This window comes from Cetorhinus maximus, chromosome 4, assembly GCF_964194155.1.
Source record: "Cetorhinus maximus chromosome 4, sCetMax3.hap1.1, whole genome shotgun sequence".
Classification (NCBI taxonomy): Eukaryota; Metazoa; Chordata; class Chondrichthyes; order Lamniformes; family Cetorhinidae; genus Cetorhinus; species Cetorhinus maximus.
Window position 1 is genome coordinate 85,602,719 of NC_135882.1, and position 16,674 is coordinate 85,619,392.

General features: G+C 41.9%; 1 protein-coding gene across 1 annotated transcript in view; it reads left to right on the forward strand.

The window, feature by feature from the left end:
* Positions 1 to 16,674, forward strand: part of unm_hu7910 (un-named hu7910) — a 148,732-nt gene that overhangs the window by 81,369 nt on the left and 50,689 nt on the right. The gene's annotated exons all lie outside the window — the stretch shown is intronic.

Here is a 16,674-nt window from a genome sequence, read left to right on the forward strand (position 1 = left end):
TTTGTTGTATTTTGAAAGCTATTACAAAGTGACCTTTACTATGATGTAGCTTCTTTTTTTTCCCCAAGGGAACAGTGAGGGGAATTTGTTTTTGGATTTTTGTCTGTTTTTTATGGTGGACCAAAGCCAGATACTGTAACATTTAAGGTACAGAATGTACCAAGCTTGGATACATCAGATCTTACCTCGGGGCAGGGGTGGAATCCTGTTGGGAGATATTAACAGGTCACAAATCAGTTCAAGGGGCAGAGTGAGTGGCAGTTCATGGGCAATGGTTGCTCAGTCCAGCTGGGAAGCAATGTCATCTCAGAGAAGCTGTAGTGTTTGTTTACTCAGTACTGTTAGATAATTAGGATCATGCATGTGTGTAAATGCTTTAGGTGTTTAGGGTACAGTCTGGCCAACCCAATGGAGAAGAGATTGAACAGCTGGGGGGGCGGTGAGCAGTCGAAGTTGGAGTCTTGTTGCTTCAACTCGGTGTAGACTGAAGAAATAAGAGGCCCTTCAGTTTGAGATGGAGCTGCTGTCGAAAGGAAATCAGAGGCCAAGCTTATAAAGGCGAAAAGCTGAGACCACTCTTGTGGAAGATCAAATGTAAAGGACTCTGTTCACTGGCATCTGGGTGGGTTGCTGAGAAAATTTGAGAGATCTGTCTTGGTGCGTGCAGTTTGTGGTGTGTTCGATCACAGTTTGCCTGTTAGTTCATGTTTACCTTGTTAACTCTGTATGTTAGAGTATAAGATAGATAGTGTTGATTGTTTGCTTTGTTGACTCTTGTATAGTAAATTCTTCTGTTTATTTAAAACCATGGGATCTTGTAGCTGTATTCTCTTTGTTAGTAACTAAGATTTCGAATTTTGTCTACTTTTTTGTTAAAACTACTCTGCCGTAACTAGATCGTAACAAAATTGGGGGTCAGGTCTGGGATCATAACAAGTCGTCCTAAGTTTAAAAATTTGTGACAGTAAAGTAGTACTGCTTTGTGGCTGACCTTTTGCAGTCTTATGGATTTGCAACTGGCGGTATGCTCTGCATAAAATGATTAGAGGCCAGCACCTACAACTCGACAGTAGCCTTATTTTATCTTAAATTGTGAAGTCTGTTTTTAAAATTTCAACACATGCTGACAGTAACCCAACTGTTGCAGTTTTCTTTTGTTGTAAATGTAGCTGGCAAAGCCAGCATTTATTGCCCACCCAGAATTGCCCCAAAGAACGTGGTGGTGAGATGATAGGACACTGTCCTGAGGAATTCCTGCAGCAATGCTTGGGCTGAAATGATTAGCCCCAACAAACATGGCCATTTTCTTTTGTGCTAGATATGATTCCAGACAATGGAGAGTTTTTCTTTTGATTCCCGTTGACCTCACTTTGACTAGGGCTACTTGATGCCCCAATCTGTCAAATGCTGCCTTGATGTCAAGGCCAATCGCTCTCACCTCACCTGTTGAGTTCAGCTTTTTTGTATGTGTTTGGACCAAGGCTGTCATGAAGTTGAGAGTGAAGTCATCCAGGTGGAACCCAAACTGAGCATAGGTGAGCAGGTTAGTGTTGAGTTAGTGCTACTTGACAGAACTGTCGCTGACACCTTCCTTCGCTTTGGGAGTAGACTTGGACAATAATTGGCCAGATCGTGCTTATCCTGTATTATAAATACAGAGTTCATGGTTCATTGCAATATTTAAGAGAGAATATTTAGTTCTGGGAAGATTAAAAGTTTAACTGTAGAAAATGGGGTAAATGCAACTACAGCAGCTTGAAAAAAAAGGTTGAGGCCATGTTTACTTTTAAGGGATTAACAGCTAGAAGATCATAAAAAAAACAGCTGGGCTTCCTTAGCTGGAGAATTGGAGACGTGTTGTCTACACTGCTAGCAAAGAAATGCAGCTCTTGGAGTTGTTGGTTTTGGGAGTTAAAGGTAAAATTAATTTAAGAGCATTCGGTGAACTCTGGAAGGCCACATCGTTATTAAGATGTATGGAGCTTAAGAAGGTTCTAGGTTTTCAATTTATCTGTGTCTTTGCTGGGGCAGTGAGTGTTTTGCAGCGGGGGGAAAGGTCACACCAAAAAGGTGCTGCTGTGAGCAGGTTCCAGGCAGCAAAAGTGTTGCTGTTAGCTGGGTCTGTCTATCTGGGGCTCAGGAGATGTCCCAGGAGCTGTTTTGATAGCTCTGTGCAGCTAGGACTCGGGAGAAGTCCTGGGGAGTTAAGAAGGTGCAGAAGATCACTGGCTCAATGCTGGAAAGTTTTATGGTTCAGAATAAATCATCAAAGCCATTTGGAGCTTGGTGAAATTCAGGGGCAGTGCCATCCCAGTGAAGCTAGCTGGCTATTAACTGAAATTGTGCCAGTAAGTAGCGGCTAAAGTGCAGACTCTGAAATCCCAGGGGAAGGAGTATCATAAGACATGGGCCGAATGGCCTAATTTCTGCTCCTATCGAGTCTGCTCCGCCATTCAATCATGGCTGATAAGTTTCTCAATCCCATTCTTCCGCCTTCTCCCTGTAACCTTTGATCCCCTTACCAATCAAGAACCTATCTATCTCGGTCTTAAATACACTCAATGACCTGGCCTCCACAGCGTTTTGTGGCAATGAATTCCATAGATTCACCACTCTCTGGCTAAAGAAGTTTCTCCTCATCTCTGTTCTAAAAGGTCTTCCCTTTACTCTGAGGCTGTGCCTTCGGGTCCTAATCTCTCCTACTAATGGAAACATCTTCCCCACGTCCACTCTATCCAGGCCTTTCAATATTCTGTAAGTTTTAATCAGATCCCCCCTCATCCTTCTAAACTCCATCGAGTATAGACCTAGAGTCCTCAAACGTTCCTCATATGTTAAGCCTTTCATTCCTGGAATCATTCTCGGGAGACTAGATTGAAACCCTAGGAGGTGTGCAGTCATTGAGACAGTCCGAGTTGAAGGATTCTTCACAAATGAAAAGCTTGGAATTCCTCATGAGGGAAACAGAGTTTCAGTGAGATGGGTTGACTCAGTGCCTACTGATGTCTGGGTGGATTGTTGAGAAATCCGTGGAATCTATCTTGTTCGCATCTGCCATTTATTGCACAGTGTGGTGTGCTTGACCACAGTTTGCCTGTTAATTCACATGTACCTTGTTTTAACCCTGAATGTTAGAGTATAAGATAGATGTTGTAAATTGTTTTATCTTTTTGATCTTGTGTGGTAAAGTTTATTTTTGCTCAAAACCTGTGGAATCTTGTGGCTTTATTCTCTTGGCAAATGCCTTGAATCTCAAGCTTTGTCTAATTTAAACAAAATGTTATTGGGCTCTAACCAGATCTTAACAAAATTTGGGGGTGTGGTCCAGGAGCGTAACACCTGTTTGTGAAGAGGGTATATATACCTGGGCAATTTTCCATATTATCAGGTAGATGCCAGTGTTGTAGCTTAGCTGGAGGCACGGCTAGCCTGGAGCACAAGTTTTCAGCATTACCGCTGGGGCGTTTTTGTTGGATCCCATAGCCTTTTGCCGTATTCGTTGTGCTCAACCGCCTCCTGATATCACGTGGACTTAATCAAATTGACCAGTTTTTTTTATTCTTTGAGTTTTTCATCGTGGCTTGATGCAACTGAGTGGCTTGCTAGGCCATTTCAGAGGGTAGTTAAGAGTCAAACACATTTTTGTGCATCTGGAGTCATGGAGACCGGTTAAGCATGGCAGCCTTAATTCTGCAAAGATCATTTAGTGAACCAAATTTTTTTTAACAATCCAGTAATTTCATTGTCTTCATTACTGATGCTAGCTTTTTATTCCACATTTATTCATTAACTGAATTTAAATTTCCTGGCTGCCGTGGTGGAATTTGAACTGGTGCCTCTGGATCATTAGTCCAGGCCTCTAATTACTGGTCACGTAACAGAACCATTATGCTATTGTACTCCATTGAAGAGATCTATGATTGCATTATTATCGCTCAGATCAGATTTAGAAGCACTCTTGTGTCATGGAAACATACTCTTTAAGAGATTGCTTTTTTGGGCAGTTCCCTGTAAGGTCAGTAAGAGGAGCATGGTCAGTGAGGGGAGACCTCGGCCTGAGTGAGACCGAGACAGAGGCCGAGTAAGTATACCTGGGAATTTGGTTCAAAGTGGGAATTTTGTGCATAGGGGGAAAGAGATGCTTTAGGTAAGGTTTATTGCAAGAAGTAAAGTGTGCTGAGTAGGGAGGAGGTGTTTTTTTTCTTCACTTTTTCAGCCTCCAGTATTTGATTTCCACTTTGCAGAAGAAGCAGGAAAACCAGTAACTGGTATTATTAGTTTATCAGCATTGTAAGTACTGTATTGTTTTATCAGCATTGTAAAGTTTACTGGCAGTGCCAAAACCTATTGGGAAGTATAGACTTTATTAATTAGAATTAATTAGTAGTTATTAATTATTAATGCACATGTTGGAGATGGCAGGACAGCTAATGTGCTGATATTGCAGGATGTGGGAGTTTCTGGATCCCGGAGTGATCCAGGGCAAACACATTTGCAGTAAGTGTTTGCAGCTGCAGGAGCTTTGGCTCAGATTATTGAGCTGGAGGCTGATCTGCAGACAGTGCGGCACATCAGAGAGGGGTAAAGTTTATTCCACACTTTATTCCAGGAGACGGTCACACCCCTTAGGATAGAGTCTTCTGATTTGGCCAGTGGTCAGGGAGAGGTAGTTGTGACTGCGAGTGAGGAGGGAAGGAGACCCAGAGAGCAGGAGTGCAAGAGCTTCAGCCCTTGCAATTGTCCAACAGGCTTGAGGTTTTTTCATCTTGTTTGGATGAGAGTGGGGGTTGCAGGGTGGATGAGCCATGGCACTGTGGTACAGGAAACCATTCAAGTGCGGGGAGTTACAAGGAATGTAGTGGTAGTAGGGGACAGTATAATCACAGGGATTGACACCATTCTCTGCAGCAAAAAGCATGAGTCCAGACAGCTGTGTTACCTGCCTGGTGTCAGGGTTCGGGGCACCTGCTCAGGGCTGGAGAGGAACTTTCAGTGGGAGAGGGAGGACCCAGTCGTCATGGTCCATGTTGGTACCAAAGACATAGGCAGGGCAAAGGAGGAGGTTCTGCATGGTCACTATAGGAGTTTGGCATCAAATTAAGAAGCAGAACCTCAAAGGTCATAATCTCTGGATTATTACCTGAGCCCCATGCAAATTAGCATAGGACAAATCCAATTAGGGAGATGAGGCTCAAAGCCTGGTGTGGGAGAAGTGTGTTCCGGTTCATGGGGCATTGGGGAAAGTGAGATCTGTATTTTTGGGATGGTCTACACCTGAACTGTACTGGGACCAGAGTTCTTGCGAACTGCAAAGGGAAGTAGAGAGGGTTTTAAACTAAGTAGTAGGGGGCAAGATTACAAATTTGGGAAGATATGGTAAATCAAAGAGTGGAGACAAGGCAAAAGAGAAATGTATTATTACGGGAAATGAAAAACAGACCATGACAGGAGGGGATAGAGAGTACAAATCTAACAGTAAATCAATAGATGAGACTTGAGGTTATAAAAAGAATAGAAGGATAAAACTAAAGGCTCTGAATCTGAATGCACACAGCATTTGAAGTAAAACAGATGAACTGAGAGCACACACACAAATAAATAAGTACGATTTGATAGCCATTACAGAGCCATCGCTGCAGGAGGACCTGGATTGGGACCTGAATATTAAAGGGTATAGGACATTTAGGAAGGACAGGAAGCGAGGAAAAGGTGGAGGGGTGGCTCTGTTAGTTAATGATGGTATTAACACAATAGAGAGGGATGACCTCAGTTCAGGAAACCAGGATGTGAAAACTATTTGGATAGAGATGAGAAATGGTAAAGGCAAGAAGTCACTTTAGGTAGTCGTGTACAGGCCCCCTAAAAGTAACCACATGGCAGGATGGAGCATAAAGGAAGAAACAATGGGAGCTTGTCAGAAAGGCATGGAGATAATCATGGGAGATTTTAAACTACATATAGACTGGAAAAGTCAGATGGGCAAAGTAGCCTAGATGAGGAGCTCATAGGATGGTTTCCAGGATAGTTTCTCAGAACAGCATGTTCTGGAGCCAACCAAAGAGCAGGCTATATCGGACCTGGTATTGTAAAATGAGATGGGATTAATTAACGATCTCATAGTGAAGGGACCCCTAGACAGCAGCAACCATGATATGATTGAATTTTACATTCAGTTTGAGAGTGAAAGGAGTGAGTCCCAGACTGTTTTGAAACTTAAATAAGGGCAGTTATGAGCGCATGAAGAAGAACTGGCTAAAGTGAATTGACAAATTAGGTTAAGGGATAGGCCAGTAGAGATGCAGTGGCAAACATTTAAAAGGGATATTTCAGAATAGATGCATTCCAATGAGTTAAAAAAAAAAAAGTCCAAGTGATGGACACACCATCTGTGGTTAACTAGAAAGGCTTAAGATAATATCAAATTTAAAGGAAAAAATATTGTGCAAAGATAGACGGAAACCAGAAGATTGGACAGAATATAAGGAACAGCAAAGGATGACTATTAATAAGGAGGAAAAAATTAGAATACAAGAGAAAGCTAGCCAAAAATATAAGAACAGAAAGAGTTTTTATAAATATTTTTTTTTTAAACTAGTTAACAAAGTGAGCGTTGGTCCTATAGAAGGTGAGTCTGGAGAATTGATAATGGGGAAAAAAAAGGAAATGGCAGATTAATTAAGCAGGTATTTTGCAACAGTCTTCACTATAGAGGATACAAGTAACACCCCAAAAGCAGCTATAAATCGGGAAATGGAAGTGAGAGAGGAACTCAGGAAAATTACAATCACCAGAGAAGTGGTACTGAGTAAATGGTTGGAGCTGTGGGCTGACAAGTGCCCGGGTCCTGATAGACTTTGTCCTAGGGTCTTAAAAGAAGTGGCCACCGTGATAATTGATGCATTGGTTTAACTCACTAGATTTGGGGAAGGTCCCATTAGATTGTAAGATAGCAAATGTAACTCCATTACACAAAAAGCGGGAAACTACAGGCCAGTTCGCTTAACATCTGTTATAGAGAAAATGTTAGAAGCTATTATTAAGGAAGCTCTAGCAATAAGATAATAAGGCAGAGTCAACATGGTTTTAAGAAAGGGAAATCATGTTTAACCAACTTATTGGAGCCCTTTGAGGAAGTAACTTGTGCTGTGGATAAAGAGGAACTGGTGGATGTACTAAGATTTCCAGAAGACATTTGATAAAATGCCACATCAAAGGTTATTGTGGAAAATAAAAGCTCATGGTAAAGGAGGTAACGTATTGGCATGGATAGAAAATTGGCTGGCTAACAAGAAGCAGAGAGTAGGCGTAAATGGGTATTTATCAAGCTCGCAAGGCGTAACATGTGGTTTGTCACTGGGATCAGTGTTGGGACCTCAACAGTTTACAATTTATATAAATGACTTGGATAAAGGGATGGTTCCCAAGTTTGCTGATGACACAAAGGTAGGAAAATAAGTTGTGAAGAGGACATGAGGCTACAAAGGGATGCAGATAAGTTAAGTGAGTGGGCAAAGATCTGACAAATGGAGTATAATGTGGGAAAATGTGAAATTGTCCATTTTGGCAGGAAGGATAAAAGAGACGCATATTATCTAAGTGGTGAGAGATTGCAGAGCTCTGAGATGCAGAGGGATCTAGTCCATGAATCACAAAAGGCTAGTATACAGGTACAGCAAGTAATTAGGAAAGCAAATAGAATGTTATCATTTATTGCAAGGGGAATTGAATACAAAAATAGGGAGGTTATGCTTCAGTTATACAGAGCACTAGTGAGACCACAACTGGAATACTGTGTACAGTATTAGTCACCTTTTTAAGGAAGGGTGTAACTGCGTTGGAAGCAGTTCAGGGAAGGTTTACCAGACTAATACCTGGAATGGGTGGGTTGCCTTATGAGGAAAGGTTGGACAGGCTAAGCTTGTACCTGCTGGAGTTCAGAAGAATAAGAGGGCATTTGATTGAAACATATAAGATCCTGAGGGGCCTTGACAGGGTGGATGTGAAAAGGATGTTTCCTCTTGAGGGAGAATTCAGAACTAGAGGTCAATGTTTAAAAAGTAATGGGTCGCCCATTTAAAACAGAGATGAGGCAAAAAAATTTCTGAGGGTTGTAAGTCTTTGGAACTCTCTTCTTGAAAAGGTGGTGGAAGCAGAGCCTTTGAATATTTTTGAGGCAGAGGTGGATAGATTCTTGGTAAGCAAGGCGGTGATAGGTTATCAGGGGTAGGCGGGATGCAGATTTAAGGTTACTATCAGATCAGCCATGATCTTATTAAATAGCCTAGGAGGCTCGAGGGGCAGAATGGTCTACTCCTGTTCCATGTTTGTATGGCATGCCTTCAATTTTCTGCAATTGCTTCCAACTCTCATTAATATGATGTTTCAGCAAGAGATTGGTACTTAACCTGCCAATCTCTGTGATGCCACTGTTCATATGTTATACTTGCCAGAGGATCCACTCTGTCTGACTTTTTCAAATTGAGAAACCAGTGGGTATGTACAGATGTCTATACTTTTTGAGTTTTGCATGAAACTGGAGAGACCAATTATCTGCAGCCTATACATGCTATACCTACTACCATAGATTCACATCCCCTAATTACGAGATTATATTGGTACAAATGGCAGCATGCACAGTATCAATCCAATATCTGATGAATGTGAGCACATTGTACGTAGCTGTTAATAAATAATTATCCCATTTCTACTATATGAGTGCAACACAGGGAAATCCAGCCTCTATTGTTGAATGCATCGTGTAACGTAAACATTTCCGATTCCCTTATCCCAGTGGTATCATAATGTTAAGAAAGGAGTCTGGTAAACATGGGGAGCTATTCCCATGAGCTTGTTCTCATTGGAACTCCAAAAAGGGGAGCCCAGTATATTTACAGAGAAAATTTTCCTCATGTATAACAGGCTCCTAAACCTAGATGAAGCTGTGTGTAAATACAAAAGCTTGAGAGAATATAAAATAGCTAATGGGAAAATCTTGTAATTCCCGATGCAGAAAAGTACTACTACATTTGGCTGTGCCACACTTTTTGTGAAAACTTAATGGCCTAGACCTTGCAGTCTCCAGATGGTCTTGCTCCTGAAGTTGCACTGGAGGACCCCTCAAAGGTCCCAACGCAAGGACTCTGTGGGAATTGCCCGAGAGGTTTCAGCTTCCAATGGAGAGTACCCCTGTGTCCAGAATCCTCCGAAAAAGTCTCCAACTCTGAGTTAGAGTCGGAGACTTCGGACGGTTCTGACTCACTCACCAGAATAGTTACCCAGGGAGTGTAAGACAGTGGGAAAAAAACCATATCTAATGCCTGGGTAATGATAAAACTGAACTCCCCGACTCCCCCAACCTCACCACCTTGCCCACTCTGCCACCTACCACCCGGGTGGCACCCGAGCAACTTGTCTCATTCACTCATTCGCTAACACACTGAAAAGCTATTTAAATGTTCCAAAGCTTTTCACAGTGCTGGTGAATGAAGACTTAACAAAATACGGCATCTAGCTCTTATAAGGGGGCGTGGTGTTGCTTCCCTGCTGATCCTGCACTATAAGGAAGAACTCCCAGAGCAGGCATTTCTCTTGAGGGCCGGTTTGGAAGTCCAGGTGAGAAATGTGATTGCCATTCCTCAGACCTGGTCCAGTGCTAACTCTGGATACCCAAATGGAGAATCTCCCACTCTCCAGCACTGATTTTTCCTTGTATTTATAAGCACAGCAATTAATGAAAAAGAATCTAAATTTGTGTCTCTACTTTGTGTTTCTTCTAGTTGAAGTGAAGTTATACATTTCTACTGGGGTTGTTCCTTGTTTGAAACCAAGGACATTTGGTAATCCAAACTTCGATTGCAGTTTTTTTAATATCTTTATTGGTTGCAATTTCTCAAATATGTTTTGTCTTTATAAATTGTTCAATCACTGAAGTTTGCCGCTCAGAAAAATAATGTATTTCATTCTCGGATTAAATTATTTCAATTTTAAAAAGTTGTTGCAATTCAGCCTGATTGTACACAAATCAGTTGTTTGGTTTCTGATTGTTGAAGTTTAACTAAAAGGAAACTAAAGTATTTAATAGTTCAGCAGTGAAGGAGTTAAGCACTTGTATAATTTTAGCTGTTAATTCCACGCCCTTGACACAAGCCCAAACTAATTTAGTGTGTCACCAAATTAAGCTTTTATTTGCGTAAAGCTTTGATTTGCAGAGTTGGTTAATTTTCATGTCAAAATAAATGAAAGTTACAGCACATGCAGATGTTGTACGACACCACTGTGATTTAAGAAGTAACTCCAGCGTACGCCTGTTTGATTACTGGAGAGAAATTAATCTGAATCGGCCATCCAGAGGGACTTTTGCTCATCTGGTAAATGATTCATGGGTCCAAGTGACCCATGATATGTAGGATTTGGTCTGCAAATCCTATCACCACCACCATGGTAGTGTGTGCCGGAAGTGCAATAATTGTATGTAGGAATTTCATTTCTTTTAGGACCAGCTATTTGAGTAAATTATTCCATGTATAAATGTTAATACTGGCTGCTCTGTATTATATTTAGTTGGTTCTAAGTTTGGTAGGTTTTAAATTTACTACGTTTTAGTTAGGCTTAAGTTTTATTTCTTAAGTTTAGATAGTAGTCAAATAAATAGAAGCAAGACCGAGCACCTTAGTCCTGTTGGATGCATACCCTGTACCATGTGGGAACTCAAGGACACTTGTCGTGTCCTGGACAACTACATATGCAAGACACATTGGCATCCGGAGCTTAGGATTCCTGAGCTGGAGCAACAGCTGGCTGTGCATCTGCAAGGCTGAGAGCTACATGGATAGCATATTTCTTTGGGTCGTCACCGCAGCTTAAGAGTGTGCAGGCAGAGGGGAAATGTGTGACCGCTGAACAGATGAGGGGGACCAGGCAAGTAGTGCAGGAGTACCCTGAGCACTCTCTAACCAGTATTCAGTTCTGAACATTGAAGGCCATGATTCATCTGAGAGAATACAACCAGAGCCAAGGCCACAGCACCATGGCAGGTAGATGGAGGAAGGTCAGGAAAGCAATAACGATAGGAAATTCAGTATTTAGGGGAACAGAGGCTTTTCTGCTGACGCAGACATGGTTCCAGGATGATCTGTTGCCTCCCTGATGTCAGGGTCAGCGATGTCACTGAGCGGCTGCAGAACGTTCTGAGGTGGGGTTGGTAAACAGCCAGAGGTAATGGTCCATATTGGTACCAATGACCGAAACAGAAAAAGGGATGTGTTCCTGTAGGCAGATTTCAGGAAGAGAGAAAAGTAACTATTGATAAAGAAATCAAAGGCAGTAATCTCCAGACAGTGATGCCACACAAGTTAATACAATAAGTAATAGGATTAATGCAGCTGAATGTGTGGTTGGAGAGGCGGTGCAGGAGGGAGGACTTTTAGATTGCAGGGTCATTAGGACTGGTTTTAGGGAAAGTGGGACTTGTACGAGACTGGGCACATCATCACGAGGTGGTTTGCTGGTACAGGGTATAAACCAGCCTGGCAGGGAAATTGGAACCTGAGTGTAGATTCAGAAGGGATAGAAGCAAAGCTGGAAATAGAGAGCAGAAAGTTGGTAAAATTAGTAAGCCAAAATGAAGGGTGGAGGAAACAAAGGCTAGAAAGTAGATGACAAAGGATTTGTGATAATGCACAATCTAGTGAATAAGGCAGACGAGCTGAGAGCAAAAAAAGGCACTTGGAAGGATAATATCAGAACTGTTACTGAAAAATGGCTTAAAGAGGGGCAGGAGTGGCAGCTCAACAGGGTTTTTAGATGGGAGAGAAAGGGAATTTAAAGTGAGAGGGGTTCACAATAGTGGTTAAAGAACCAGTTACACTTGAAGAGGACTGATATAATTGAATAAGCTTCAGATGGAACCAAATGGGAAAAAATGATGAACAAAAAGAAGGCAATCACTCTGCTAATAGTATGCTATAAACCCCATCAAATATTCACAAGGAGATGGAGGAACAAATATGCAAGCAAATTACTGAGAAGTGCAGAAACAATAGGACTATAAAAGGGGAGTTTAACTACCCTGTTACCAACTGTGATAAATTGGGTGTAAAAGCTTTAGCAGAATTCTTAACGTGCATTCAGGAGAACATTTTTAGCCAGTACATAGCAAGCCTAAAAAGAAAAAGGGGCAATGTTAGGAATTGAAGCTAGATAAGTGGAACGGGTATCAGTGAGAGACCATTTAGTGGCTAGTGATCATTATTTAGTTAGTGTACCTTTATCCTTTTCCAAAAATAGTTTAAATCTAAGGTAAAAGTTTTAAACTAGGGAAATGCCAATCTTATTAATTTGAGATGTGATTTGGCAAAAGTGGATTGGAAACAGCTACTTGAAGTTAAATCGGTGTCAGAGCAGCGGGAGGCATTCAAGGAGGAAAAAAGAGTTCAGTACAAATATGTTCCCACAAGGAAAAAAGATGGGACTTCCAAATCTAGATCCCCGCCACACCCCCTCCCTTGGATGTCAGGTGAAAAAAGGAAAGCTTATGCCAGATATCAAGAGCCCAATACCATAGAAAGCCTGAAGGAGTGTAAAGTTCAGGAGTGAAATTAAAAAGGCAATTGGGATAGCAAGCAGAAGGCATACAAAAATATTGGCATGTAAAATCAAGGAAAACCCAAATATGTTTTATAAATACATAAAGTTGGAGGAAAACTGAAGAAAGAGTAAGGCAGATTAGAGAGCAGAAAGGTAACTTGAGTATGGAGGCGGCAAGGCATCAGCGTGTTTCTTAATGAATATTTTGTCTGTTTTCACAAAGAGAAGGATGAAGCAGATATTGTGGTATGGAGGAAAAATTTTAATATTTCCCCCCCATGTCTATCCCCCCCCGCCCCCCATTATTTAAGGTATTTGGCATTCTAGATGAGATAAGACACCAGGGCTGGAAGGTATGTATCCCAGGCTGCTAGGAGAAGCAAGGAAAGAAATTAACAGGGGCTCTGACCATTATTTTCCAAACCTCTCTGGCAACAGGTTTGGTGCTGGAGGAATGCTACAGTGGTACCATTGTTAAAGGAGGGGGGAAGGGGTTAGCCCAAGTAATTATAGGCTAGCTCTTGGTGGTGGGCAAATTAATGTAAGAAATTCTGGGACAGTATAAGTCGCCTTTTAGAAAGGCATGGATTAATCAAGAACAGTCAGCTTATATTTTTTTAAGGGAAGGTTGTGTCCAATTAACTTGATTCAATTTTTTGAAGAGGTAACAAGGATGGTTGATGAGGGTAGTGTTTTTAATGCTGTCTATATGGATTTTAGCAAGGCTTTTGATGAGGTCCCACGTGGCAAACTGGTCAGAAAATTTAAAGCTCTTCGGACCCAAGAGAAAGCAAGCTGGATCCAAAACTTGCTTTGTGGCACGAAGCAAAGGGCAATGTATGATAGCTGCTGTTGTGACTGGAAGGCTGTTGGGTTCTGTGGGGCTCGGTACTAGGTCCCTTGCTTTTTAGGGTATATATCAATGATTTAGATGTAAATGTAGGAGGCGTGATTAAGAAGTTTGCAGATGATACAAAAATTGTCCATGTGGTTAGGTGAGGAGGGAAGCTGTAAAATGCAGGAAGATATCAATAGACTGGTTAGGTGGGTAGAAAAGTGACAAATGGAATTCAACCCATGGAGAACTGTGAAATAATGCATTTGGGAAAGGCAAACAAGACAAGGGAATACACAATATATGGTAGGATTCTGAGGAACCTTGGAGTGCATGTCCACAGATCACTACTCGAGCCTGCTCTGATATTCAGTAACCCGATTGTGGCCTTAACTTCACTTTCCTGTCTGACTGCATAAACCCTTGACTCCCTTGTTGATCAAAAATCTGTCTAACTCAGCTTGGATATATTCAATAACCCAGCTCCACTGCTCTCTGGGAGAATTCCAAAGATTAATAATTTGATTGGCCAGCAGCTCCATCACGCCTGGCAGCACCTACTGAGTAGTGGGAGCTGCTGGGACTGCAGGAAGAAGGCCATAGAGGAACATGGCTGCCCTGTGAAGGTAAACCCTGGGGTTTTAGGGTAGGAAGGGAATCCCAGAGCCTAGGGAGGAGGGAGTAGGGGCTATGGTCCTGTCAGGCATGCCACCACTGAAGGATGTGGGATAACATCTTGAGGGTGGGATGCCTCTGTCACGTGCATGGCATCTCCAAAAGACGTGCCCCCCTTCCTACCCACCTTTGATCATGCTGACCTTTAAAAACGGCCTGCCCACAGTTGCCCAACTGCCAACACCGGTAGTGTTATTGGTGTGGGCAGCATATTATTCAGGTCAGTAGGCAATGATCCTTAATTATTTATTTGCATATCGTGGGTGGGCTGCCGATTTTGGTGCCCGTCCACCTAGTATATTATTGGTGTGAGCTCACGGGAAGGTGGTGGGCTTGCCACCTGACCTAGCTTATGTGCCCCACCCTGCCAGAAACATGCCCGGCGGAGCACATAATATCCAGTTCCACATCTCTGTAATGGCTATCATATATTTGTTTATTTCTATTTATGCTATCAGTTCATCCATTTTGTCATGAATGCTGTGTATTCAGATAAAGAGCCTTTAATTCTGTCTTTTTACCATTTTTCCCTTCTCTGACCTTGTTTGCTGGTGCACTCTTAGGTTTGTATGCTCTGTGCCTTCCTGTCACACTCTGATTATCACTGAAAAAGAGACATGCTATCAAAGCTTTTCATCTTGCACTCATCAGGATGTGGATATGTTCAAACCAAAAAGTAGTAACCCAGAGGGTATTGTGGTTCTTTTCAATTTAGCTCCTAGCTGCTCCTACTCCTTTAATAGAACCTCTCTCTTAGTCCTGCCTATCTCATAGGTACCCACATGGACCACAACAATTGGATCCTCCCACACCAAGTTCCTCTCCAGCCCCGAGGAGATGTCCTTAACCCCCTGGCACCGGGCAGGCAACACAGCCTTCAGGACTCATGCTCTGAGCTGCAGAAAATAGTATCCATTCCTAAGCTATAGTCCAAGTGAGGGTTGTGGTTTACTAAAGCAATTGAATCAAATAGTGCAAATTAACCTGACTATCAATAAGCGTTTTATAGATAACATTTTAATAGAAGCCTGGAAGTGTCTCCCCCAAAAAGCTGTTGAGACCAGGTCAATTGAAAACTCTAAAACTAAGATTGATAAATTTTTGTTAGGCACTTTGCACTAATCTGAATTTGATGGAAGGATCATGGTCTGCTACCCAAGATATTGGTGATTGTAGATTTTCTGGTGAATCCTCTAGCGAAAGTTCTTAGAAGTTCACGGCATTGCTGTTGGGAGACCTCAAAGGAATCCAGCAATGTTCCGATAATAACGTGCCATATTTGCAGATAGAACCAACCACCTAGATAAATTAGTCAATGTTGTCAATTCTGAGATAGCTAACTGTACTAAGATACTCTATACTCAATCTGCTTGTTGAGATTTCAACTTGCGTTTTGTTACTGAAAAATCCAGTCCTTCTATCTACTTGTGGCTTTCCAAACTGTACTTGAGTGCATTTCCCTGCTGGGTAATTAATTACAGTATCCTTGCCTAGCAAAAATTTAGCAATCTTAGTTTGAGTTTTCAATTGACCTGGTCTCAACAGTTTTTTGGAGAGAGACTTCCACTACCCTTTGTGTGAAGAAATGCTTCCTGACCACCTCTGATCAGCCTTGTTGCAACTTTGAGGATATTCTCCCTTATTCTAGACTGCTCCAGCAGAGAAACAGTTTCTCCCTATAATTTACCAAATTATTTAATGATCTCACCCCTTAACATTGTACACTGAAGTGAATACAAGCCAATTCTGTGCAACCTGTCCTTATCATTTAACTCTTTTAGCCTGGTAAGTGAATCTGTGCTGCGCCTCCTTCTAGGTCAATGGGAGATCCAATAGTATAAATCAGTAGTGCACCCAAAGAATTTTTTGTTCATCCTGTCCTACTGGGATGTGGTAATACTTGGAAACGAGGGTCTGGGAATGAATATCATGGGAGCATTACAAAAATCGTGAAAGGGATTTAAGTACCAAACCTAGCAACCCACACTCTATTGTGTGCCCAGCCCCATTCATTTATCATCCTGTCCTGGCTAACTACATTGACTCCTTATCCCCTACGGCTTCAAATTTACATTTTTAATTATTTTGTTTAAATCCCATCATTGTCTCGCCCTCTCCATCGTTGTTGCCTTTTCCACTACTGTGGCCCTTGCATGCACTCTTTCTCTGCCCCAGCCACTTGTGCAACCCCTCCCTTCACATCACAGTTGGAGCCCATCCCTTCTGCCATCCAAGCCCTACTGTCTACAATTTCTTCCTTAAACCTCCCACTATGAAGTTTTAATTTTCCTCTGACCCTCTAAAATCTAGCTCTTTGACCCATGTCTTGATTACCTCTCCTAATATATTCTCCTTTGGGATTCATTTTTTTCCTTCTTCCTTACATCACTGTAATGCACCTTAAGACATTTCTAGCTTAACAGTGCTATGTAAATGACGGTTGTTGGACTTCCTGACCTTTGTAGCTTAGTACCCCTATATTTGCTTTAACAATTATTTCCATTGATTTTCACTTTTCTTTTGTATTTAAAACATTTGTGGCTCCCAGTTCTTCCCTCTCCAACCTCCACCTTTACTCC